Genomic DNA, 25,360 nt, shown 5'->3' with positions numbered 1-25,360 from the left:
ATCTCTTTTAAAAGTTTTGAAATAGCTGCTGTTAATTGAGAAACAGTGAAAGACTTTCGGAATTCAAAAGTAGCATATATAAAGATACTTAGAGACTTGGGGAATAGAATTAGATGCAAGTTTTGGAAGAATCTACTCTCTGATCTCCTAATTAGAATGTGACTGTATATTATCAGAATTGACATAAAGAATTTTCTCTTTGAGGTTCTCATCACAGTGTTTGAAAAATTCTCCAAGATATTTTGTGCATGCGCCTCGGTATGTAATCTCCAGATGCCTAATTTATAACTATTCATTTTTGTTTGTAACACTATGAGCAGGTGCTTATGAACGAGATAGATTTGCTTTCCTGGGTCCGTTTGCTTTCTCTGCTAAGGGTTTTAGTTTATTGCTGTGTCGACAGCGTGGGTTAAACAGCATTGCATCTGAAGCCTTCCTTACACTGAAACAGGGTCACAGAAAGTACAGCCTCAGAGGAGGCAGCTGGGAGGAGAGGGAGAGGGGAAGGAGGGAGGGGAGGGAGAAGGTTAACTCTTGAATTTCCCACTTCTGCTGTTTCTTCTGAAACTGGCAGGTACATGGCATCTGGGATTAACATCGCCTATTCAGTACTCCCCATAAAATTGTTCAAGTTTATTGCTTATTTTCCCATACCTTCAAATATTTAACTGGTGAATTTGAAGTTGAATAATTACCTCAAAGGCATTACAGTAGAAGAACATTTCTTATTGTACTTTTGGCTCACATGATCAAGGTCAATGAGAAGGGGAGAACTGGAGACAGTAGCTTTACATTGGATGATTGCTTTTCTCAAAGAACCAGTGGGCTCAGGTTACTTCATTAAGAACCTCAAAAATGCAGTTTGGAAATGTCCTGTTTTGTATTTTATATAGTATTTTTATATAAAATGTGATTCACTGAACTGAAACTGTACCCTGCATTCCATTCAGTTTGTTTCTCTATAATCAAAACGTATTCTATTCCAACATGGCTTTGTTTCACAAATGCCTTATTTAACCCAGAAACTGAGTCTTCATGATGTTGACCACAAAAATTCAATTCTTAAAAATCCAGATTTTCTACGCATCTGTATGAATGATGTCATGTAGACCCAGTGTTGGCATCTGGAACTGAATTTTTTGGGTTTCTGTTAAATATTTGGCATCATAGAGACAACAGCTTAAGTGTTTTTTATCACAGTGGCACCTGCCACTTTTGGCTAGAAGAAAGCCATCCCCAATTGTCTTATGAGAAACCGCACTAATGGAGTTACTCTTTTTCCCCAAAAAAATATCCTGAGATTAAAATTATGTGCTCTAAGTATTTTAAATATTTAGGTATATATATTAACTCTTTTTTTTTTTGGAGGAACTACTTTCTGGAACCATTTAAAGTGGTAGGCATATATAGATATAGGTCATAAAAATAATATTTTTAGGTAATCTTTTTGAGAGGACATCAGAAGAGGAATTTTTACAGGAGTTTTTTAAGACATAATTTGAACATGGCCTGCAGATTAGTAATTTCCTAGGCAAGCTTGCATTTTTCTATATAAATATTTTTGTTAATAAGGCATGAAATTTGTATTAGTTGAATTATGGGAAAAGTTTTCTGGGAAAACAATATTTTCTTTTCTGCCCTTAAAGAAGTAAAAATTGAAGTGTCACCCAAGCAGGTAAGCTAAGCTTTATAAATGCAGGAGAGGTATCCTGCACAGAAATCCATAAGCAAATACAAAATAAAATGGTCTCTCTTTTCCCCAAAGAAACCTCTTAAAATACTTGAAACATCAACCTGTAGAAGACAGATTAGATATGGTCCCTGTTTTTTCCAGCAGATAGAATTCCAGCTGATGAATAGACATTTGAAGTAGGCAGCTTTCAGTTTATCATAAGACCTTTCTTTAAAAAAAAAAAAAAAAAAAGAGTTCTTTGATTATACATAGCCTCTATTTATTGAGCATTTTCTATGTACTAAGTACCTTAGGTACATTATCCAACGAATCTTGACAGCTACCCAGTAGGATATATATAATTATCTCCACTTTATAGATTTGAAACCTGAGATCTGAAGAGATTGTTGATTTTCCCAAGACCACACATGATGAGGAGCGGAGCAAGAATGCATCCCCAGTTTTGTCTGACTCCAGGGCCTATGCTCTCAAACCACTGTGCTGTACTGCCTCATGGGCCGGTGAGCACCTTTCCCTGCAGATATTCAAACAGAGACTGATGCTCAACTCTCAGGAATACCACTGACGTATTCCCTGGTTTTAAATCTGAGATTGCACTAAAATCTAATCATGAGTGTATACCCCAAAGAATCGAAAACCGGGTCTCCAAGAGATACTTGTACCCCCATGTTCTTAGCAGCATTCTTCACAATAGCCAAAAGGTAAAAGCAATCCAAATGTCCATTGACAGATAAATGGATAAACAAAATATGGTATCCATATTTTATTGTGTATATACCATTTTAATGTGGTATCATACATATTATTCAGAATTGAAAAGAAAGGGAATTCTGCAGTATGTTACAACATAGATGAACTTTGAAGACATTATGCAAAGTGAAATAGGCCAGTCCCAAAAGGACGAATACTATACGATTCCACTTATGTGAGGTACCTAGTGTAGTCAGCTTCATAGAGACAAAAAGTAGAATGGTGGTTGCCAAGAGCTGGGGAGAGGGCAGAATAGAGAGTTATTGTTTGGTGGTATAGAGTGTTAGTTTTATAAGATGAAAAAGGCTCTGAAGATGTGTGGTAGTGATGGTTGCACAACAGTGTGAATGTCCTGAATATCACTAAACTGTCCACTTAAAAATGGTTAAGATGGGGCTTCCCTGGTGGCGCAGTTGTTGAGAGTCCGTCTGCTGATGCGGGGGATGCGGGTTTGTGCCCCGGTCCGGGAGGGTCCTGCATGCTCCAGAGCGGCTGGGCCCGTGAGCCATGGCCGCTGGGCCTGCGCGTCCGGGTCTTGTGCTCCGCGGTGGGAGAGGCCACGGCGGTGAGAGGCCCGTGTACAGCAAAAAAAAAAACAAAATAGTTAAGATGGTAAATTTTATGTTGTGTGTATTTCACCGCAATTTTTTAAATGTAATCATTAGATAAACTCTTCATAGTCCTTTCTCCACTTGAGAGTCTAAAATTCTGTAAAACAGCCAGGAAGAGTGAATTGTTTATCAAAAAACCCACTGTCATTTTGTGCTCTCATGTCCAACACATAGTGGGTAGCCAGCAGATACGGGTTGAATCTAAATGATTCATAAGGAAGTTTAAAAATAATGACTTTTGGGCTTCCCTGGTGGCGCAGTGGTTGGGAGTCCACCTGCCGATGCAGGGGACACGGGTTCGTGCCCCGGTCTGGGAGGATCTCATATGCCGCGGAGCGGCTGGGCCCGTGAGCCATGGCCACTGAGCCTGCGCGTCTGGAGCCTGTGCTCCGCAACGGGGGAGGCCACAACAGTGAGAGGCCCGCGTACTGCAAAAAAAAAAAAAAAAAGACTTTTTCTTATTACAGTCGTGATACATGTTAATTGTGGAAAATACAGATGGGAAAAATAATAAAAATCACTTGTAGTCCTACTGTTAACATTTCTGTCTAAATCCATCCAGACTGCTTCTCTGCATACAAATATATTGCAAAAATGAGATCATATTATATACACTGTTTGGTAACCTGCTGTTTCTTCCCCGTAACAATATATTATGGCCTTCTTTCCATGTAAATTGGAAAAATTGAATATTGGCTTTTATTGCACCTATTCATCATCTGTAATGATTGGTAGGGAAAGATAACATGGATAATTGAAAGCCATTTTTTCTCCTCCTTCCCTTCCAGTCTATCTTTTTTCCTCCAGAGAATTCCTCCCTTCACTGAGACAGAATTGCCTTCTCTTTAGCCTTGCCTTGAGCTAGTTTTCTTTCAGACTGCCTTCCAATTGCATTGTCTGTCTCACCCCAGCTTTTGGCTCTGTTGGAACATTCCTGCCAAGTTATCTGTCCCAATCTTCTGAATCACTTGTCTGCTACCTCTGCTGCTATCATGATTTGCCTTTCGTTTTCCTTATACTCCTCCATTTTGTAGCTCATCATTAACATGGGGGTGGTAGCCACCTCCTGACAGCCTTTAGAACACCCATCTGTTCTAAGAAACCGTGACCACCCAGAATCTCTTATTTTTCAGTATTGTCCACCATGACAGTTGATACTAACATATAGCAAAGTCTCTGGGGCATAGAGTATTTACTTCACTTTGGACACTATTAATGTCCCCTGCACGCCCACTGAATGATATAAGAGAGCATGGCATCGTCTCAAACAGCAGAAAGCCAATGGCCATTTCAGTTGCATCTCATAATTTAATCTGATCCCTGAAAACTAGAGCCATTAAGAGGAGGCATTTATTTAGAGAAAAAAAGTTAATATTTCATCATGAGGTAATAAATAGAAATACCAATTCCCACACAGAAGGACTGAGCAAAGAACTCATTTTTTTTCAGGTTCTAGTTTAATCAGAATGTTCAAATAAAATGCTTAACCTGCAGAACACCAATGAGGACTAATTCTTTAAAATGAGAAATGAGTGCAAACAATACTAAAAAACAGGCATTTTTTCCCTGCCACCCAAATCTATCACTGTTCTACCTCAACAGAATTGTGGTATCTGAAATGCTATTTAAAACCAAATTACCATTTGGGTTATTAGAAGAATCGCTTGGCATGGCATGGGCCTGATTTGTTGACAAAAAGGCACAGGTGCTGTAACCTTTGCTTAATAAATCATTTAGTTGCCTGACTCTCAAGCAGTGTGGCTGCCTCTGCCTCATGAAATTTACAAATGTATGCACAAACCACACACTTCACTGTGCTGGAAACCTGCTGATCTGGAGAGGTCCCTGCAGAGCTAAATTATGGGCACAGCACCCGTTGTCTGCCTTTGGTGGGGATGCACAGGGAACATAGGGAGGTGGTGGATATGGAGAGCGTTTGGATCTGTTACCATTCTGTGTGTCATATTCCTGAAACTCTGCCTAAGAAACCAAAGCTCAGGCAATCTGCAAAATGCAAAACTTCCTAAGTCCCTTTCATCCGTCACTCATCATTTCTGACTATATTCCCAAGACCTACAGAAGGCAGGGAATAACAATTTTCCTCAAGTTGTTCAAAGTCTAATAGAGGAAACAGATGTAAAAAATAATAGTAATGACAACATTAATAATGCAGTGTGATACCAGTTACAACAAGGATTTGCCTAAGAGGCTTCGAGACCAGAGAGCTGAGTAGAAGAACTTTCCAAAGAGTGGAAGGGACAGAAAAGGCTAGATAGCTTTTCTCTCCTTGTCTAACTTTGGACTGATGATATGGCTCTGCTTCTTATACATTTTACCTTTTTCCTGTACTTTTAATTTTTTCCGTGAGCTGACCGATAAGGCTTTATCCCATCTTAGGTAGAGAGACACGCTGAGTTCTGTCTTCTCTGGACCAAGCAGATAAAATTAGAATCCTTTCCCACTGCTGACATATCAGCCAGACCCCCCCCCCCACGCCCAATCCCTCATTTCCAAGAAACAGCCCTTCTTGCGTAATGTTCTCACCCAGGACACCAAGCTCACTTGAGATTGCACTGCAGTTAGCTGAAGCCATTCCCTGCCCCGACTCCAGCTGCCTGTCTGTAGGAGGTTAGGTACCACACAGAAGTTCAAGGAGCAGCCTGGATAGTTGCAAAGGCAGGAAACTCAGATTTCGTTAGAGAAAGGAAAGTAAAAAATATCCTCCCCCTTCTAGTTAGCATTGGATCTGAGCATTTTTGTTACAAGCCCATACAGCTGAAAACTCCCAGGATTGGAGAGGAATGGCAGATAAAATTCCATTTACTCGTAACTTTGAAAAAAGTTAATTGGCCAAATGGGCATTCTGTATTAAGCTCCAGTGCGTGCCAAGTTCTGTGCCTGCACTCCCTACAGGCCTCAGAGCCCTCTAAGATTGGTGCTGTTATCCCTATTTTACAGATGAGGAAACTGAAGTTTCAAAGAGTATACTTGCCCCATGGCAAACGAGGTAGTCAGGGTTTGAACCAGTCTGTCTCCAGAACTGCTCTCTTTCCTGAATACTATCTTCGTCCTTAACCATTTATAATGAAAGGTTACTGACCATTTTCTCTTTATGGTCTAAGATTGACTCATCCTCTCACATCAAGGAATAGGACCGACACTGCACTTGGTTCTTCTGAAGACCTGCCCCAGTTTCCTATTAGCCTGCATCTGTGAAATCAAGACTGAGTTCATTCTCTCATCCTGCCTGGGAAAAAGACCTTTACTAATGACATTAGTCTGCATCTGTGAGAACAACCAGCCTCTGCCCAGAGCCCAGATAGCAGAGCAGCTGAGATTGTGAGCTTTCCTTTCAGATCTTGGTTGGAGCTTTATTTCATCACTTAGCAGTAGTATGTGTACTTCATGTTTTGTACGTTTTAAAATTTTTTCTTTGTAATTCAATTTTTCTAGCCTGGTTTATTAACTGTAAAATGGTGATAACTGTATTTATCTACCTTCTACGGTTGTTTTGAGTCTTAAATTCTGTTAGTGTAGAGAAAGTAAGTGCTTGACACCTGTTAAATGCTCAACAAATAATAGCATTTGTTGTTCAGTTGATAACTAAACTCATATTTAAACAGTATTTTCTGGATTACAAAGTATTTTCTCATTTGATCTTCAGAGCAACCCTTTGAAGTAGGCAGAGCTGTTATTATTATCCCCATTATACAGATTTTAAAACTGAGGTTTAAAGAGAGGGAAGTGACTTCCCCAGAACCACATAGCCGGGGGCTCGTAGAGCCAGGACACAAACCCACTTCTGATTCCAGAGCCCACACTCCCTTCAGCATGCCCCATCAGGGAAGGACTTGTATGCGTCCTCGTGTGCTACTGTGTAGATATGGGCAGAACCTGCCCACCAAACGCTGGATCTAAAGTAACCATCCAGTTAGGACAAAATTAGGACAACACCTCCACAAGATCAGAATCACATGGATTCTTCCACTGAGCATCTGCCCTAAAGGTACTCCAAAAGCCTCATTCAACTGGGTACATCTATCCTTGCCCTGCACGCCGTTTCTTCTCTTAAGCCAACTTGTGCCCCAAGGAAGAGGAGACTTCCCAAGGGGAAATCATGTCTCTGAGGGTGGCAAGGACTGTGGCAAATGAGTGTACCCCCCAGAATCTGCGGGGAAAGGCAGTGCCTGGTCATTCTTTTCTCTTATGTTCTCTGCTCCAGCCGTAGGTGTTGAATAGTCAGCACCGCCTCGTGGAGATGTTACCCCTGCCATCTGCTCCCTCTTACTGTGGGCAGGAGCGACTCCCCCAGCTTCCCAGCCCCCACCCCAGCCTGTAAGTTCTTACCATGTTCTCTTCGCAAACACTTGGCAGCTGACTCACGGACAGCCTATGAGACACGCTTAAAATACATTTTTCAATAAACAGAACCGTTGTCTTTCAAGTTTTTTTAATTGGGCAGCGCGTTTTAGTTGTCCTCAGCCACAAATTTCACTTCTGAGCCAAGTGGGAGCCTCAGTTCTAGGTACTGGTCTCCTTTTTCTCGCTCAGTTTTTAATACTTCGGAGATCCCATCATGTTTAATGGCATATTTTGGTTTGGTTTTAGCCTTTCTGTTTGTTTGTTGCCTTGCTCCAAAAAGATTTGGGGAAACTTCTTAGTTGAAGCAAATTGATGATCGTTGAAAGAATTAAGGTGCTTACATGGGATTTGGCACACAGTAGGTGCACAATAAATAGTTCTTTTCATGCTTACTTCTTTTCCAGTATTTAAATGAGATCAGTGGCAATGGAGAAGGGGAAGAGAAAAGGGAGATTTCACAGGAAATTTTAGATTTCGTGGAAGAAGAGAAAGGACCAAACGTCTGGTATTTATTTAATTAGCCCTTAGGATTGTGGGAAAAGTGGGAAAGAAAATGAAGAGGGGGGAATGATTGAAACAAGAAGCTGTGAATGGGTGTAAAGAGCTGAGAGGAGTTAGGTCAGAATTTGATGATAGCCTTACAGTGAAGTCAGAAAACCATGGTATCAAATGCAGCACTGCCGTCAAAATTTCCAACCCTGAAATGGTTTTTTTTTTTCGCGGTACGCGGGGCTCTCACTGTTGTGGCCTCTCCCGTTGTGGAGCACAGGCTCCGGACACACAGGCTCAGCGGCCATGGCTCACGGGCCCAGCCGCTCCGTGGCATGTGGGATCTTCCCAGACCGGGGCACAAACCCGTGTCCCCTGCATCGGCAGGTGGGCTCTCAACCACTGCGCCACCAGGGAAGCCCTGAAATGTGTCTTGATAATGATGTTTCCAGTCAGTGGAAGTTTCAGGATACTGAGGGAAATGCGCTTTGTTTTTAAGCTGAAATATACTTGATTTACAATGTTGTATTAATTTTTGCTGTACAAAAAGTGATTCATTTATACATATATATGCATTCTTTTTTATATATATTCTTTTCCATTATGGTTTACCACAGAATATTGAATATAGTTCCCTGTGCTATACAGTAGGACCTTGTTGTTTATCCATTCTATATATTAGTTTGCATCTGCTAACCCCAAACTCCCACTTCATCTCTTTCTTACTCTCCCCTCCCCGTTGTCAACCCAAGTCTGTTCTCTATGTCTGTGAGTCTGTTTCTGTTTCATAAAAGTTCATTTTTGTGTCCTATTTTAGATTCCACATATAAGTGATATCATATGGTATTTGTCTTTCTCTTTCTGACTTACTTCACTTAGTATGATAATCTCTAGTTGCATCCATGTTGCTGCAAATGGCATTACTTCATTCTTTTTTATGGCTGAGTAGTATTCCATTCTATATGTGTACATCTTCTTTATCCATTCATCTGTCGATGGACATTTAGGTTGTTTCCATGTCTTGGCTATTGTGAATAGTGCTGCTATGAACATAGGAGGTGTGTGTATCTTTTTGAATTATATTTTTGTCTGGATATATGCCCAGGAATGGGATTGCTGGATCATATGGCAACTCTATTTTTAGTTTTTTGAGCACCATCCATACTGTTCTCCATAGTGGCTGCACCAACTTAACTCCCACCAGCAGCGTAGGAGGGTTCCTAAGGGAAATGCTCTTGACACTCATGGTCTGATTTCTTTAGGGGAACAAGGAAAAAGTCATGAATCAAAGAGTACAATAGACTTATTTTCATGTCCTGGCTGTGCCATTTATCTGAGTGATCTTGGACATGTTACCCTTTAAAATTCTGTTTCCTTATCTATGAAATGAAGGTGATAAAGTATCTACCTCATAGAAGAAAACCCAATTAAGTGTGGCTTCAGCCAATCAGGTTTTCTTTTCTCACATAGCAAGAGATCTGTCAGTGAGTGCTTGTTGGCATTGTTTCAGCTGCTACATGTTGCCAGCAGGAACCTTGCTCTTTCTAACATTCTGCTCTACCATTCTTAGCATCCACAATCAGGTGCCTCTGACTGCAAAATGACTGCTGCAGCTCCAGGCATCATACCCATATCCTTCCCCATTATTCCTCTCATATCAGGGAACAAAGATCCTGCCTTATTCCTTCCCTGTTTCCTGTTAACAAATTTCTATTTGGGTCTCATTGACTAAAACTGGCCACATTTTAATCTTTAGTTGCAAAGGATGCCAGGAAAGCCAGCACAAAACTATCTTGATTGGCTATGATCATGACTCATTACCCAGGGTTGGTCGCATTGTCCTCCCTAAACAAAATTGCAGAAAGAAGGGGCAATAGCTAGTGGGTAGACTGTTAACAGTATCTGCCATCTGCCTTTTTCCCATTCCCTGGTAGGTTCCATGCTGTTTTCAACTCCTGTTCTTGCACTTGACTCCTTTCCTCTCTTGCTGCTTGTCTCCTTCCAGCGCCTTTCCTCCACACTCACTCCCTGTGCATCTAGGAGACAGGTATGCTGTGTGCATGTATGAGTGTACAGTGACCATCTCATTTCAGCCCTCTGTTGGAGTCCAGGATTTGGGCAGAAGTACTGGAGTTTTCTGCAGACCAGCTCCCACAGGGCCGGGTCAAGGTTCTTCTGGTAAACGAGGACTCTGAAAAGGCTGCGTTGAAGGACATGTGCCTTTGTAATTGCAGGGGAACTCTGGGAAACAGTGCCCTCCACGTGCCCTCCCAGGTGCTTATCAAACAGTCAGCAATAGGTTCTGGGTTTCTCTTTTATGACTTGGAACCAGATGCTTCCTTTGCAAAAGAAAAGAGCCTGGTTTTGCTGAGCTTGAGTCAACAGAGTTCAGAGAACAGGAAAATGAGTGCATTGGCCCTGCTACATGCTCTGAGGAGAGAAGGCAGTACAGGTGGGGTTCCCACTTTCCACAAAGCCCCTGCATGTGAAAATCCCATACCGGGGAAGAATTTGCTTTACCAAATGTTTCTGCACTCTAAATAATGACTGTTCACATTAGGAGAGGTTCCTTTAGGACACAGGCTTTCCCAGGCCTTCTAATGAGTCTAAGACCTTGAAGGTTCCACAGATACACATAGTTCCAAGGCCAGAGCCTATTGTCTAACGTGAGATTCTCAAAGATCTCACGTGAGTTCTCAATGATTCTTCCTGGCCGCTTTTCCCACACCCACTTGTTTACCTTCCTGTTTGTTTATTGAGGACGAAGACACATTCTTTTATCAGTGGCCTATGTTTTGGGTGTATAGCCTTTCATTGGAGCCTGTTCATTAAGTTACATTCCACAGTGCAGGCTTCCCCCAAAATATTTGCCTGAGAATTTTTCCTTAGGCTTCACATCGTTTCCTTTATATCAGAGACAAAGTAACGTAGCACTTCTAATTGGCTTTTCACTTTCCAAATGCTTTACACATTAACTAATGAACCACATGATCTCGTGATAAGCTGGATCCCTGGGTTGGAGCTGGGACACGGTTAGGACAGGCTGTCCTGGCCTGGTGTTCCTCGCCCTCACACTCTCCCTTCCCCGCACATGCTGCCACCCGTCCCACCCGTCCCACCCCCCTACCCCCCCACCCCCAGAATCGGAATGTGTTGGGCTAAATGGAGCTGCGGCCCAGGCACAAACATCCTCAGCACAGGGCAGCCTTGGGCCCACACAGCTCTGCCTTAACGATGTGGGAAGTGCCCAGCACTGCCTTCCAAGGCTGGATATGCTGCATCTTCAAGGAAATTTAAGGCAGCCTTCGTGGAACACAGGTTCTGCCCCTCTCAAGTACAATCTCCCTTCCGTGGATCTATGGCCAAGTGTGTATGTATGTGTATTGGGGAAGCAGTAGCACCAGGGGTCAGGGGTGGTGGGAATGGTAGGACAATACAATGGAAAGGTCTAGTAAGGGAACTGACCATAGTGCATCTTAGTAGAGTAAAATGAGCACTGGGCTGGGGGTCAAAATATCTGGATTCCTAGCTCATCTGTCCCACTCACCAGCCATGTGATTGTCCTTAGGGAGAAAAAAGAAACCAGAATGTACTGAGCACATACTATATCCCTGGTACCTACCACACCAGGGTACTACTGATATATATGATCCAATCCCTGCCGTCCATTGCTTACAGACTTTTAAGGAGAAAAGTAAACAAATTATAGTAAGATATGGTAAGGGAAACAGTTGAAGTACGTATAATCTACAGGTAGTGCAGAGAGTAGATAATTAACCTGGGGGAGAAGCAGGAAATTCATGGAAGATATTCTAGAGGAGATTTCACATGAGCTAGTTTGGAAGGAGGCAGAAATAATTCCATTCCAGGAAAGGGGAACAACACATGCAGAGAAACAGTGGTGTGTGTTCAGAGAATTCTGTTTCATATGTTGGTTAATGTAAGGTAAATGACAGAGAATGTTGAGTAATGAAGCTGGCAAGTTAAACGGGGTCCAGTCTTGAATACATACATGCCTTTATACAATGATAAGGCACTTGGACTTTATTCTGCGGGAGATGGGAAGCAGGTGAAGGGCACAGTGGGATCTCTGTATGTGAAGAAACCTTAACTTAGCTTGGTTTAACATGCATGAGGTCTGAGATTTTACAGGTAGTAGCAGCATTAAGACCTATGGTCATGAGGTACTCTCCTCTCCAAGGCAGTATAACATAGTAGAGAAAATAGAAGCTTTGGAGCCAGATGGACTTGATTTTGATTTATCTCAGTACACGACTCATATGGATTAAATTGTAACACCCCCCCCCAATTTCATATGTTGAAGCCCTAACCCCCAATGTGATAGTATTTGAAGATGGGGCCTTTGAGAGGTAGTTAGGTTTAGATGAGGGTGAGACCCTTATGATGGGATTAGTGGTCTTTTAAGAAAAGACAAGGAATTCCCTGGCGGTCCAGTGGTTAGGACTCAGTGCTTTCACTGCTGTGGCCCCAGGTTCAATCCTTGGTCGGGGAACTAAGATCCCATAAGACACGCAGTGCAGCTAACAAAAAGAAAAGAAAAGACACCAGAGAGCATGCTCTCTGTCATGTGAGGACTCAGCAAGAAGGCAGCCATTTGCAAGCCAGGGAGATGACCTTCCCTGGGTACCAAATCAGTTAGAACTTTGGTCTTGGACTTCCAGCCTCCAGAACGGTGAGAAGATAAATTTCTGTTGTTGAAGCCACTCAGTCTATGGTATTTTGTTATGGCAGCCTGAGCAGACTTCTACAGTGACCTTGGGGTAATTTTTAGCCTTTCTGACCCTTAGATGTCACATTTATAAAATTATAAATTAGTTCCTGCATTCCACTTAGAGTTTTGTGAAAATTCAATCTGGTTAGAATGTGAAGCCCCCAGCACCCCACGCTGGCACGGGGAAGGCTGACGTGTGCTGCTGCCTTTTCACTCCTTAGAGTGGAACCTCCGTCAGCACCAGAAGTGAGGCAGGATGCATCTCCTTCATCTTTGGGACCAGGGACCCGTGATTGCCGGTAGAGACATAGAAATGTTAATATGGTGAGAACCACAGAGGTAATCTGGTAATTTTTCCCCTGGGCTGCCTCGTCTCTCCCTCCATCCTCCCATGCCCATTTTCCATAAACTGTGCCATTAATTCTCTCACTAGCTAGTGGAATGATATTTATTTATTAAGAACATACTTAGCATACTCCCAAGGAGCAAGTTAAAGCTCAGCTAACAGCTTCAGTTTCTGGTTGTGAGGAAAAATACACTAAGGAATGTATATGGAGAGTTTCTATGTATGGTATAATTTCATATTAAAAAACTATTAAACTTTATGCTGGATGAGGGAGAGAAGAAAAAAATCCCAGTGCAAAAACAAGTTATGAACCTAGGAGCACAGTTTCTGAATGTTTATTTTGTCAGATACGCAGCTGACATGACTGGCTCTAATGGGGTGGTGATCCTCATTGAATTGCAGATGGCTGTGAGTGATTGAAATACCACCGGGACTTAAATAAGTGGTGCATACTGTATTACTTAGGCTGCATCCTTTAGCCAAGTGGAAGGCTTCTTTTTCTCCATCCATTCCCAACACACGCATGCACACACGTAACATGCACACACATGCGCACACACATGCATGCATCTCTCCATTCCAGAAACTCCGTGTAGAGCCTTAATTTCCCATCTAGAACGATGCCGATGTGCCTTTCCTGACTTTGCCCCTTTGCCCTCTGCCACCAAAGTGCAGCCCCACCACACACACACACACACGCTCCAATGCAGATAATGGTGTCTCAGATCAGTCTGCTTTGCTGCAGCATCAAGACCCAAATCAATTTATCGACTCCATCAGAATGGCTGGTACAGTAATTGTTACAAGAGAAGAATGGAAAGTGAGAACGTTTCCACGTGAAAAATAAAAATGACTTTTTGTTCTTTCCTGCCCCCCACTTTTGCCTCATAGATCTTTATGTGTTTACACAGCAGAGAGCACTTTACTTAAGTTAATCAGCTCCTTCTACATTATTAATTGTGACAGGGTGCTACATGACAGGAAGAGTATTATGGGAAACATTGATCTCACTCAGATGGCGTGGTCCTGAGCAGGTTTGGTATTCCTTCCCCCATCTCACTGCTTTGGGGTCCCATCAAATCACATTTCCCTGATTGACAACACAGAACACCTCCCATCAATACAATTGATTCTGTGAAAGGACAAGGAACGTTTTTCAGCTGGAGATAGATGAATCATGGTGATGGTAAAGAGAACATTTCAGAAATCTTCTTTCAGTTTAGAAACTTGAATTGGGAACTAAGGTACTATTATCATCCCAAACACAAGCCTAATGTATATCCTCAGAAAAATGCTCCTGTTAAAAGAAACTTACTACAAGTGAAAAATAGATTTAGTTGAAGCCAGCAGTGAACCTGAAGATATAATAGATGTTTTTAAAAGGCCATCCGCTAATTTTCTGTGGGACATTTTTGGTTAAGTGCACATCTTTGAAAGACATTTCATTAAAGTTCAACTTTCATGGCTTATACCTGTAGACCCTAACATAAATCCTATGTGAATGGACAAAAGTGAGTGGGTATCATTTGTGACCTGGAAATAAAAGGTCAACCATTGGATTTATAGCTTTTTTAGTGAAAAGAACATAAAGATTCCTGCCAACTGGAGTCAATCCATATTTTAATGTTTCCTAGTTAAGATTATAAAATCAAGAGATTAGAATCATGCTGTTCAGTGAAGGTCAAAAATTAAATGTGATGGGCTAAGTGTCATTCCCAAGGGGCAGAAGTTAATATTTTAAAAACCGTTTCTACCACTGGCAGTCAAGACATGAATTGTCCATGATCATTAGCCAAGTTAAGGAGAAATCCCACTATTATTACTAAATTTCATGATGATTATTACACTAATCAACTATATGGTTAAATTACTCTGCTGTTCTCCTTTAATGTCCCCAAACAATAATAGTGGATTGATTGCTGTCAAATAATTCTCATATACAATTGTGAACAAGTCATGATGAGGGCTCGTGGACGAAGGCTTATTTGTGGGAAAAGAAGTTGTGGCTATGTTATGGATACGAGAAATAACATAGAACCTTACGCTGCATATAACATTCTTCTAAGACCAAGACTCTGTGACACTACAGACCTGTTATTAAGTATGATTCACCAGGACAAGTTTTTTAAATACAAAAAAAAAAAAAGAACATGCATTTCTTTTCATTATCTTTTTTTCTGTTTCCTATTTTTGCCATCTTTTTCTTTTCTTTGTAGGAAAAGAATCCATTTACAGGTCCTTTTCTTCTTCAAACTTGTAGAGCTCTGGATCCCATCTCCTTTGGATTTTTATTAAGGGAGAAGAAAGGTTATTTAAAGGTGTTTATAGGATGACTCAGACACATGGTACCCCCTGCCATTTTCAAATCCATTTTAAGATACTGGTATTTGGGGAAGTTACAGAAATTCAGAATCCTGAAGCCGATAGTTTTCTTAAAGAATGTCACCTCCACACCCCATCATTTTTCAGATATGACTTTAAGTGCATTTTGGAATAAAGTGTGTATACTTCTGATCAAACAGCCCCTCCAAACAAGAGGGCCCAAGCTCAGGGAGTTGAAACGACTTGTGAAGCCACACAGCTAATCAGAGGCAAAGCAGGTCTGAGAGGCAGGGTTTCTGACACCAGGGAGGGAAGGCACTGGTAGTTTAATACGTGGCTTAGGATATGGGTGCACAGCTTCTATTTTACAGAGGTGTTTTACAGAAGTTCAATATCCATTAGACTGACCCAAGTGCATTGGAATCCTGAGGAACAAAAGCATATACTTCCAGAGTTCACCGTGCAGAATTTATCTTCACACACTACCACCTAGTATTGTGTGCATGTGGGTGTGGGTGTGCGTGGGTGGTTTTTAAACCTGTGCTTCTGTCTGTGCTCTGGGGGAGCTTTCGGTGGCGTATTTTTCTAACTTCTGTCCTTCACAGTGCAGACAAAGGTTAAAACTCCCATCTACTTTCACAGGCAAATATTTTAAGGTACTTCTATAGGAGGCAGGCAGCAGGGAGGACCTTTGATTTAAAGTTCAACATTTACATTTGTAATTTTGCCTAATTTCTGTGCTCACGTTAATTAAATTGAAATTGTTTAATTAGAATAAAACTGAAATTGATCATTAGGATTAATTTAACCTGATAGGCTTTGTGTGCTTTTCTAGGCAAATATTATGAAATGTAGTGATAATGACGCAGCAAGAGGTATAATTTCACATCTTATAATGATTTTAATATCTGCCAGTTGTTCTCTCTGGTATCTGGATAGCTCTCAATGTTGCTGTTAGTTCCGTCATTACCATTCAGCTAGGGCCAGGCTGTATCTCTCTGCTGGCTTCTTCCCAAATATTTTTTCCTGTCAAAGTCTAAAGATGTACCAAATTCTCTTCACCCCCGCCTCCTAAAAACATAATCCTTTCCCTTAACCCACCCCCACCATCTTCCAGGAACGCTATTTGCTTGGCTCTTCCCCTCGGCCTTGCATCACAAAGACCTTTGTAAAACAAGAACTGCAGAATGACACTCCTTATGGAATTCACTAGTGTTCCTCAGTTCTGGGGACAGTGATGTCAAATCTGGACTGTCCCTCCGCACCCCTTCCTGGCTGCTTGCTTTGAATAAGGACCAGGCACAGAATTAAGCCCCATAGTAAGATGAGGGATGGTACCCACTGAATAACTCTAAGGGAGCAGGAGAGAGAAGGCAGCTTCTCCAAGTGCCTAATTTGTGTCCAGGCAATAGCTTGCCCTCTTCATCCTGTGCCTTCCATGTAACTCCATCCAACGAGCATGTTTCCAAACTGGTGGCCTCTGTTTCTGAAAGAAAATTGCTGAAGGATGAGACTACTGTTTTGCCCTAAGATTCAGCATGAATGAAATAACAGTAGATCTGCGTCAGTCTACCAACACACTGATGAATGTTAAACTTTTTGAACTATCAGGTCAACTATCAAATTATTTTGTCTTCAGAAGAATTAAGATCTGCATGGATAGATTAAATCCTCAGGAAAATCTGCAAAGCACTTGAGTATCGAATTCCTCCCATCCACCATTTTGCCAGAGATACTTAAAAAAAAAAAAAAAAATTGACATTGGCAGTTATGTTTACTTTGTTTCCTGCAACAACCCTTAAGGCAGAAGTTCAAAGGATAGTGGAGAATGAGTCAAAATTGGATAGATATTCATGAGTAAGGAAGAAGAGAAACAAAAACTAGACAAAGGAAAGAACATGTGATTCTCAGTAATTTGGGAATGAGTGACCAATGGTATAGTAGAGACTATCACATATGCAAATTATTATCTTTCTGCAGCTTGGCCAATCGTTCCTGGCCAAAGGCAGAGACACTCTTAGGGTTGTGAGTCCTGATCTCATTCAGTTGTCATAAGTTAACTGCCGCCCCCAAAGAAACTAATTTTATCGTTCATTTCTACAGAATGTCATCTACGTGGATTCTACTTTTATTCATGTCTTTATCCAATAGAAGAAACTTACTATGTTCATAGCAAAGGGTTTTATTTGGATGCATATTCACATTTAATTTGTTTTTTAAAAATCCTTGATGTGTCTAGCAGTTGAGCTAGGCTAAGTTCAAGCGATTGAGAGAAAAGAGGATATAGCCAGCATACTCAGGCTGTTATTGTATTTATCCAAGAAAAGTGACTGCCCATTATGTACTAGGCCAAGAAGCTATATGGGCTAGCATATAAAGATGAGGTTTCTGTCTTCCCCATGTCAGAAAGGAAGACACATACATTTAAAAAAGCATCACCTTTGTTTGACAGCTTAGTTTAACTTAAGTTAAAAGACAAAACACTTCCATATTCTCATGTTTCACTTCATCCTCACAACCACGGTGCTAGGAAAGTGTTCTTTTTTTTTTTTTTTTTTTTTTTTTTTTTTTCTGTACGTGGGCCTCTCACTGTTGTGGCCTCTCCCATTGCTCTGGACGCTCAGGCTCAGCGGCCATGGCGCACGGGCCCAGCCGCTCTGCGGCATGTGGGATCTTCCCGGACCGGGACACAAACCCGTGTCCCCTGCATCGGCAGGCGGACTCTAAACCACTGCACCACCAGGGAAGCCTAGGAAGGTGTTCTTAATCAGAGGCACAAACTGAGACCAGATTCACAATGGACTCAGTCCATCTTCCCTGAGCCAGGTAGTTTCTTCTCTGAATCCCCACAGCAGTGCTTTCTTTTGAGCTATTTATCTGACTTACCACCTGTCACTGTGCAGGGATGCAGCTGCTGAAGCTGGAGTACTGGGAATGCCACACCCTGCAATGCCGGGTATGCTCACCTATCAGGAAACTGCTCCAGGGCCGAGATGCTATAGAGTTAACACTCAGGTGTTGAAGCATTGGTTTATTATTGCTGTACCCACTTTCTTGCTAAACTCAAATTCACAGAGAAGTTGAGTGGCAAGAGTTCTTGGTATTGTTTGTCCGGCTCTCCCTCCATTTCTGTCCACAAAGACCATCACTGCTTTCTCTGAACTCCAGGACCCTTGCTTAGCAAGGAGACTGAGTCTTAATCTCAGTCAGCCAGGAAACCAGTTCTCTCCAGATTGGTTTCTATGAGCATCTCAGAAACCCTACTTCAACCCTTCAAGCTTCTAAACCAAAAATAGCCATTTCTTCCTCTCTAGTGTAACTTTGTTGGCTGGAAAATCCCTGAGATCTTTTTGACCTCAAAAATCCCTTAGGGGGGCTGCCCTGGTGGTGCAGTGGTTGGGAGTCCGCCTGCCGATGCAGGGGACGCGGGTTCGTGCCCCGGTCCGGGAGGATCCCACGTGCTGCGGGGCGGCTGGGCCCGTGAGCCATGGACGCTGGGCCTGCGCGTCCGGGGCCTGTGCTACGCGGCGGGAGAGGCCACAACAGTGAGAGGCACGTACCACACACACACACACAAAAAAATCCCTTAGGTTTTTTCATAAACATAATAAGGAGTCCCTTCTGAGTTGGGGACATTTATCTTCATAACACTTTTTAACTGCATTTTTCAAGTCAGAAAACCAGTTTACACAAACCCTAGGTCTTAAATTTGGAGACAATAAATATGTATTGACCACTTTCCACAAAGAGTTGAAAATGATTTCAGAGAAATCTAAAGTCACGACTATGGAATTCTAGAATATGCATCCATCTTTTTAAATGGAATGTTACCACGAGAGCCTTATCGGGAAAATTAAGAAGATTCAGTTCTCCAGGCCTGGCCTTGTCTTTCTTCCCCTCTTTCTTTGACTTTATAGTAGATCTGAGGAAACTTTTAATACTAACTAAAGCTTACTGTTGCCTGGCCTCTGAGTCTAAAATGCCTGAGAAAGCAGTACAGATTCCAACTGTAAAACATTCCTCCCCCAAGCCTTGGAAACTAGTGTACAGAGGCCGGTAGAGTTCAGAGGGAGCACATGTAAATGAGGCTCAGTTATAAACTCCTGAGGAGTGTTTTATTTAGTTTAAACCTGAACTTGAACTTGTAAACCTGTTCCTGGAGAACAACACAGAAGGCTGATGCAGTAGAACAGGAAGCCATATCTCAGCTCAGACAATTCACTTCTTTAAAAGAAAAGAAAGTCTTTGAGTAATTTTTTTTTAACTGAACTGCCTTTAGGATAGCACAAGGTGGCATCTTTGCAAGATTTTTGTGATTGCAGAATCAGAAAGAAAGTTAATATGTGGCATTTGAATAGGCCACCATTCTTGCAAAGTGAACAATGGGATCTCCTAGCCGTAGGGTGATTTAACAAGAGAAAAGGGTATTTAAAAAGCCAGAGAACACATAACCATCATCCAATCTGTAACTGGTTTCATTAAAATATAATAAAGTGATAGGTATGGAACTGTTCCAAATCGGCACTGTGTGTACGAGTTCTGAGTTTGTTCTTAAATCTCAGTTACTAGGAGAGCACTACCAAGTAGAATTCATCTGAAAACAAAGTAAGTGATTTTGTTTGCGTGCTTGATTTTATGACACATTCTTAAATATGTCTTCAGGAATCTTTGCTTATGAAATCACCATCTTTAAAGTCATTACTAAAAGGTAAAAATGAATTAAGTTTTCTGTGTTGGAATGATACTACCTCTCTCCCAGAAGCATAGATTCCTGACAGGGAAGCTTAGTAGCTCTGCTGATCCCATATGTTATGTTCACATCCAAATCATTGATAAGACCTTTGACAGAGACCCTTAATGCTGTGGGATTTCACCTTTGCACAATCCCCCAACCCGGCCCTACCGAGACGCTTCCAACTCACCTCCCCTGGAAGCATATTCAGGAAGAGTCTAATTGTTTGTAGTAGTGAATATTGCTTAGTTGTAAATTTAATCTACAAATATAGAAGGAAAAAAAATCTGAACATAAAAAGCATTTGCTGTTTCAGCATTAAAAAAAAAGTACTGTCATTTGAAACTGCCAACTCCCCCATGTGGGTTTGTTTTGCGAGTCACGTCTTAACAAAGACAAGTTTTGTTGCCATAAAACCCTAAATCCTACCACATTTTCAGAAGGAGGAGGAAAGCATTGTTCACTGATCCCTAGTTTGTGCTTTCAGGGATGTCACGTAAGAGCTTTGACTGGACTTGCGGAAATCATTCCATTTTTATCCAAGGCGGTTGGCTCCGATGAAACCCTGACCCCATCGGGTGACATCTAGAGCACACCAATGCCTCCCTTAATGATGCTGCTTACATTTTAGTCCAGTATTTCAAAGATCTGTCTCTATGTTTGTTATTTCCCCCCACCACCAAGTAATATAGTAATATTATAACAACTGGCATACTGAGGCCTGTTCTGCAGATAAGTAAAGTTGTGACCCCTGATGTCACACAGACTAGAATTTAGGTCTCTGACTTTTTCCATGGCCAAGCTCCTTCTAACCTCAGTGAGGGATATGAACAGTTTTATCCCTGCCACTATCACAGCTACACAGCGAACAAGGAAAAGATGACTCCTGGACCAATACAATTGAAAAGCAGGTGTTCCCAGAAGGTACAGGTGTAGGAACGGGATCTTCGTAGTGTAATCAGAGCAGCCAAAATCCCAGGGCAGCCAGTGACTGAGCTGAGACTTGAACCCACGCCCCTGCCTCAGAGTCCGGTGCTGAGTTGCATCTTACTGTACTCTTGCCCTCTTCTCTCAAGAATCTGAGAACCGAGACGCTACAACCTCCTCTGCGCTCTGTCCTGATCCCGTCTCTGCGCCTCACTTGTTGGCCTCAATACACAAGCTTCCGTCCCGGCTGCCAGACGGGTAGTTGCGGTTGCAGTTGAGTGTGCCCTCTTCCTTCCTCTTAATCCAGTGAATGGAGTGGGGAGGGCTGCTGCTTTGCATAGCCTTTGAGAGAGTGGGGGTCTGCCCTCATTCTTGTGGGGGATCGAACCAGGTGGAGAGAGACAGAGACAGAGACAGAGACTGGCTGGAGGGGTGGGTGGAGGGAGGCAGGAAACGGGACTGGAAAGGCCAGAAGGAAGGACCCTGGACAGGGAACAGAGAAGGTCCGAAGCAAAGACCTGTGCTCAGGGCCTGGCAAAGAGGTTACCCGCGAGGGTGGGAATGGGCACAGGGGGCAAGTACCATCCAGTGCCTAAAGGGCTCCTTGACCGGAAAGGTTCGTTTGGGAATTCGTTTCTGGCAAAGTAGCAGGTCTTCTGTCGTTCTCTTGCAGGAGGTCTCTGGGAGAATTTTTGAAATTACTGAACTTTTCACTTCAATGTTATTTTTTTTCCTTACCAGATTTTATCTACCTGCACAATCGGAACAGTAAATCTACATGATAGATTTACTGTGAACCTGAGTCATGTTTGGGAAGAGCTTTTCGGCTCTGGGGGAAGAGCAGGAGTGGGGAAGCACCCGGTGGCATGATTATTGTAATGTGGCCACGCTCGGCTGAGCGCCGACCTCCACTCCCACGCCTCTCTTTTTAAACCAGAAAGGTTACCTCCCTGGGCCACCATTGGGCCAGCCCCAAGTGTGACCGTCTGCACTTGTTAGACAGCAGGCATTTAATTAAAATTGGAATCTGATGTGTAGAAAACATACATTTTTTTCATTTCATAGCTCCCCAGGAAATCATACTCTCTTCCTGCCCTGTTCCCCTCAACTCTCCCTGCCGCCAAAAAAGAAAAAAGAAAGACAGACTAGGGGAAAGATTATTTAATGTTGAAAATCAGAAATTACAAAGGGCCAGGCTGCCTTCTTTATTTTTGCCTTTGGGGCTGACATTAGCCAATAATAAAGCCTGTATTGTATCTTCAGCCCAGAGCCAGCTTTTTTTTTTTTTATGGCTAACTTCCCATACGGAAAAGGGGTCGTCCCTTTTCAGAGCATTAAAATACAGCATTTAATGAATCTGTAACTAAAATCTTTCATCTTACTTTTATGCAATAAAAGGGGTTGCCTGATGCCTTCTGATATTTGGCTGGACTTTGTGGAATCAAAAAAACATCTTAAAGCACAAATAATAGACACAAGGCCCAAGCTGAAAAATCAACCTCAGAACACCCTGGTCACCGCCTTTTCCGCAGCAGCGCACCGTCCGGGCTCCTCCCAGAGCAGACGCGGTGCCATCGTAGGCAAATAGATAGGAACTCTGGACGATTTCATCGGGTCCTTGTCCCCCTAATCTCCACGCTGCACCTCAGATCTCAAGCAGCTTCCGTGGCGTGGGCTCACTTTAATGGATAATCTATTTTTCATGAAAAAGCAGGAAATAAGCTGTCTCTTTCATAAAAAGATTTACAAAATGTAATCATTGTTGAAATATTCCCTTTGAACTGCCGTGTCCACGGGGGTCTCCGCTCCCAGAGTCGTGCTTCATTAGGACCCCCTCTCAAGCGGCTCCAGAAGGGCAGGTACACTGGTGGTGCCTGGCTTTGATGTCCTGAATGAATGAAAGAAAAGCACAATAAAAAAGAGCTGTTGATCAAGCATAAAATACTCTTTAAGCTGACAGAATAGCAGCGTTAACACACCCTAAGCTGCTTTTCGTTTTTCCCTTTTTTCCTCACATTTTCCTGTGCTTTGTGTACACTGGGGGTTTGTATTTTATAAGAAGTCTCTGATCTATGTAGTATGCCATTCGCTAACAAAAACCAAAATAGGATTGTTTCTGTCCCACTTGGTTGCCTGACTACTCCCTCCCTCCACACCCTCCCCCGCTTCCCCCCTTCCCCCCCCACCCGACCCCGATCCCCTCTCCCCCTCATCCCCAACTTCCAAGGCATGCAGTTCAGCCTTGCAAGGCAAGGGCCCAAATGCCTTTCATAAACTTGAGCCAATTCCTTTTGTGCAGTTGGTTTCGCTGCTCTGATTTTAATACCGCAATTAAAGACAGATTTTTATTTTCTCAAGAACTTTCTTCTGCAACTGGGGAAATGGAACTGACGCAACTGCTACCTTTAACTAAGAAATTATATCATTAAATGAGAGAAAGCCGCCTTGTTGATCAATGCCTTTCCAAGGGAACTGGTCCCCCGTAGGTCTCCTGTGGACCTTAAGGCCTGTACACACTTTATAGTTAGAGAACCCATCTACCCTGGCTTTCGGCTTTTCTGTACTTGTCTCTTTCCAGGCATTAGCTCATTCCGTCCCCACAAAAACGGATAAAGTTGTTATCTCCATTTCACGGAGTCTAAAACTGAGACGCAGGGGTGCTAACTAACTTACTTAAGACCACTTAACTAGCATCTAATGGTTTACTAGTTAAATGATGGGATTCTGTTAACTCTGACTCCAGTGCCCCACCTCTCACCACTGTGCACTCAGCCCTCCAGTAAGTCGGCAGAGCAAATGTGAGTGGGCCAGAGTGCAGTTTTTAATTCGGAAGTCTTTGGTTTCACAAGGTAAAAGATTACTTGATAAAAACGTAAAGGGAAACCAGAAAAAAGAACTTTACTTTGATGGTGAGGCAGACACTAGGACAAGTTGGAATACGGTGGAAGAGTCAGACTTTGGAACGACCGTTGGGATAATTGGATTGTGTATGTACTCTCAAGGTTTGGAGGTGCTGGATGGCTTATTGGGTAAAAAGATTAGTGTTTTCCCGTCTTGAGGTTTGAACCAAACGGAGGTCTTGGCCGGGAGCAGCATGGTCACTCTCCAGGGAGTGGTGGTTTGGACAACTCCTCTGCGCTCGTAGTAAGTAGGCCGCGGTCCATGTTACAAAACTAGTGCACATGCTACGGCCGCAGTTGGCTGCAGTTGGCTTCAGTTGGCCCCGTCCCAAGAGCTTTTCCATCAGAACTGCCTGGGGAGGCTTGTGGAGACCTGTGTCTCCCTGGGGAGAGCACCTTCACCTGGGGAGATGTGGACATGGGGCATGAGCATGGATGTGGCACAGCCATGCTAGAAGTCACCCATCTAAATGCCTTGTTGGAGTAACCGGCACCAGGCTTTGGGAGCCTTGGAGATACCTCATTTCTTCCTTTCTTCCTTTATTCAACAGTATTTATTAAGCCGCTGGAGATGCCACATGCAAGAAGACAGTTCGTTTTCTTGAGGGAAAAAAAATAGGTAATGACAGTTCAGTGACTGGGACAGAGGTAAAACCCCGGGACTAAAGGCCTGGAGAAAGACCCCTTGGAAGAAGGGACTGATAATCTGAGACAGCAAAGACTACCAAGCATTAGCAAAGCCAAGGAGAGGGGGACCCCTGCGCCAAGGCCCAGCAGAGAGAAAGTATTTGGCTTTGGGGGATCTGGAAGAAGGTTAACACCGCACAAGGGTTGAGTACAAGCAGTGAAAAGATAAGGCCGCAAAGGTAAGCAGGGCCAGTCACTGCCCATTAACATTTTAGTAGTTTCCTGTACAATAAACAAGTCTTGGTTTAGTGTTATTGAAAACAGGCTTTCTTTAATTAACAAAATCACACAAGAGAAATGGCTGCAGAGATCAAAGCCCGTGGCTGGCAAGACCAATAACTGACACCTGGGTACAGCGTGTCACCTTTGTCAGAAGGAGCCCGTGTTAGAAACGGCTTTCCCCTCATGGAATGCAGAATGGCCCTACAGTAGTCCTCTGGGGGCCAGAGGACAGAGTCCTGCTTACTTGAAGTCACACAACTCATTAATGGAAAAAGTGGGACTAGGTCCTGGGTCCCTCGGATATTGGATACTCAGCCTTCTCAGCTGACATAAGTTTTTAAAGATCCAACTGTGAGAAGATCAGGGTAGCTGGTCTCTTGAAGGATATAGAAGTCTAAAATCCAGCGCTTTCTTTCTGCAGGGCAACTCCTTAAGAGCAGGTACCGTAATTGTGGTACTCATTATATCCCCAGAGCCTGGCATACCAAGCACACAGTAGATGCTAGTACTTGTTACATAAGTGATGAAGTACTCCCAAATGATGTATACTAACGTGATAAACCAGGAGTGCACTCCGAGGCCCTGTC

The 25,360-nt window shown here is 42.8% G+C and overlaps 1 protein-coding gene across 3 annotated transcripts in view; it reads left to right on the top strand.

Annotated features, from left to right (window-relative positions):
* NFIA (nuclear factor I A) overlaps positions 1–25,360 on the top strand; it is a gene marked incomplete at its 3' end in the record, with an annotated part of 385,446 nt that overhangs the window by 347,520 nt on the left and 12,566 nt on the right. The gene's annotated exons all lie outside the window — the stretch shown is intronic.

Source organism: Mesoplodon bidens (assembly GCF_964165515.1).
Source record: "Mesoplodon bidens genome assembly, chromosome: 2".
NCBI classification, from domain to species: Eukaryota; Metazoa; Chordata; class Mammalia; order Artiodactyla; family Ziphiidae; genus Mesoplodon; species Mesoplodon bidens.
This window is presented reverse-complemented; position numbering and strand designations above follow the sequence as displayed.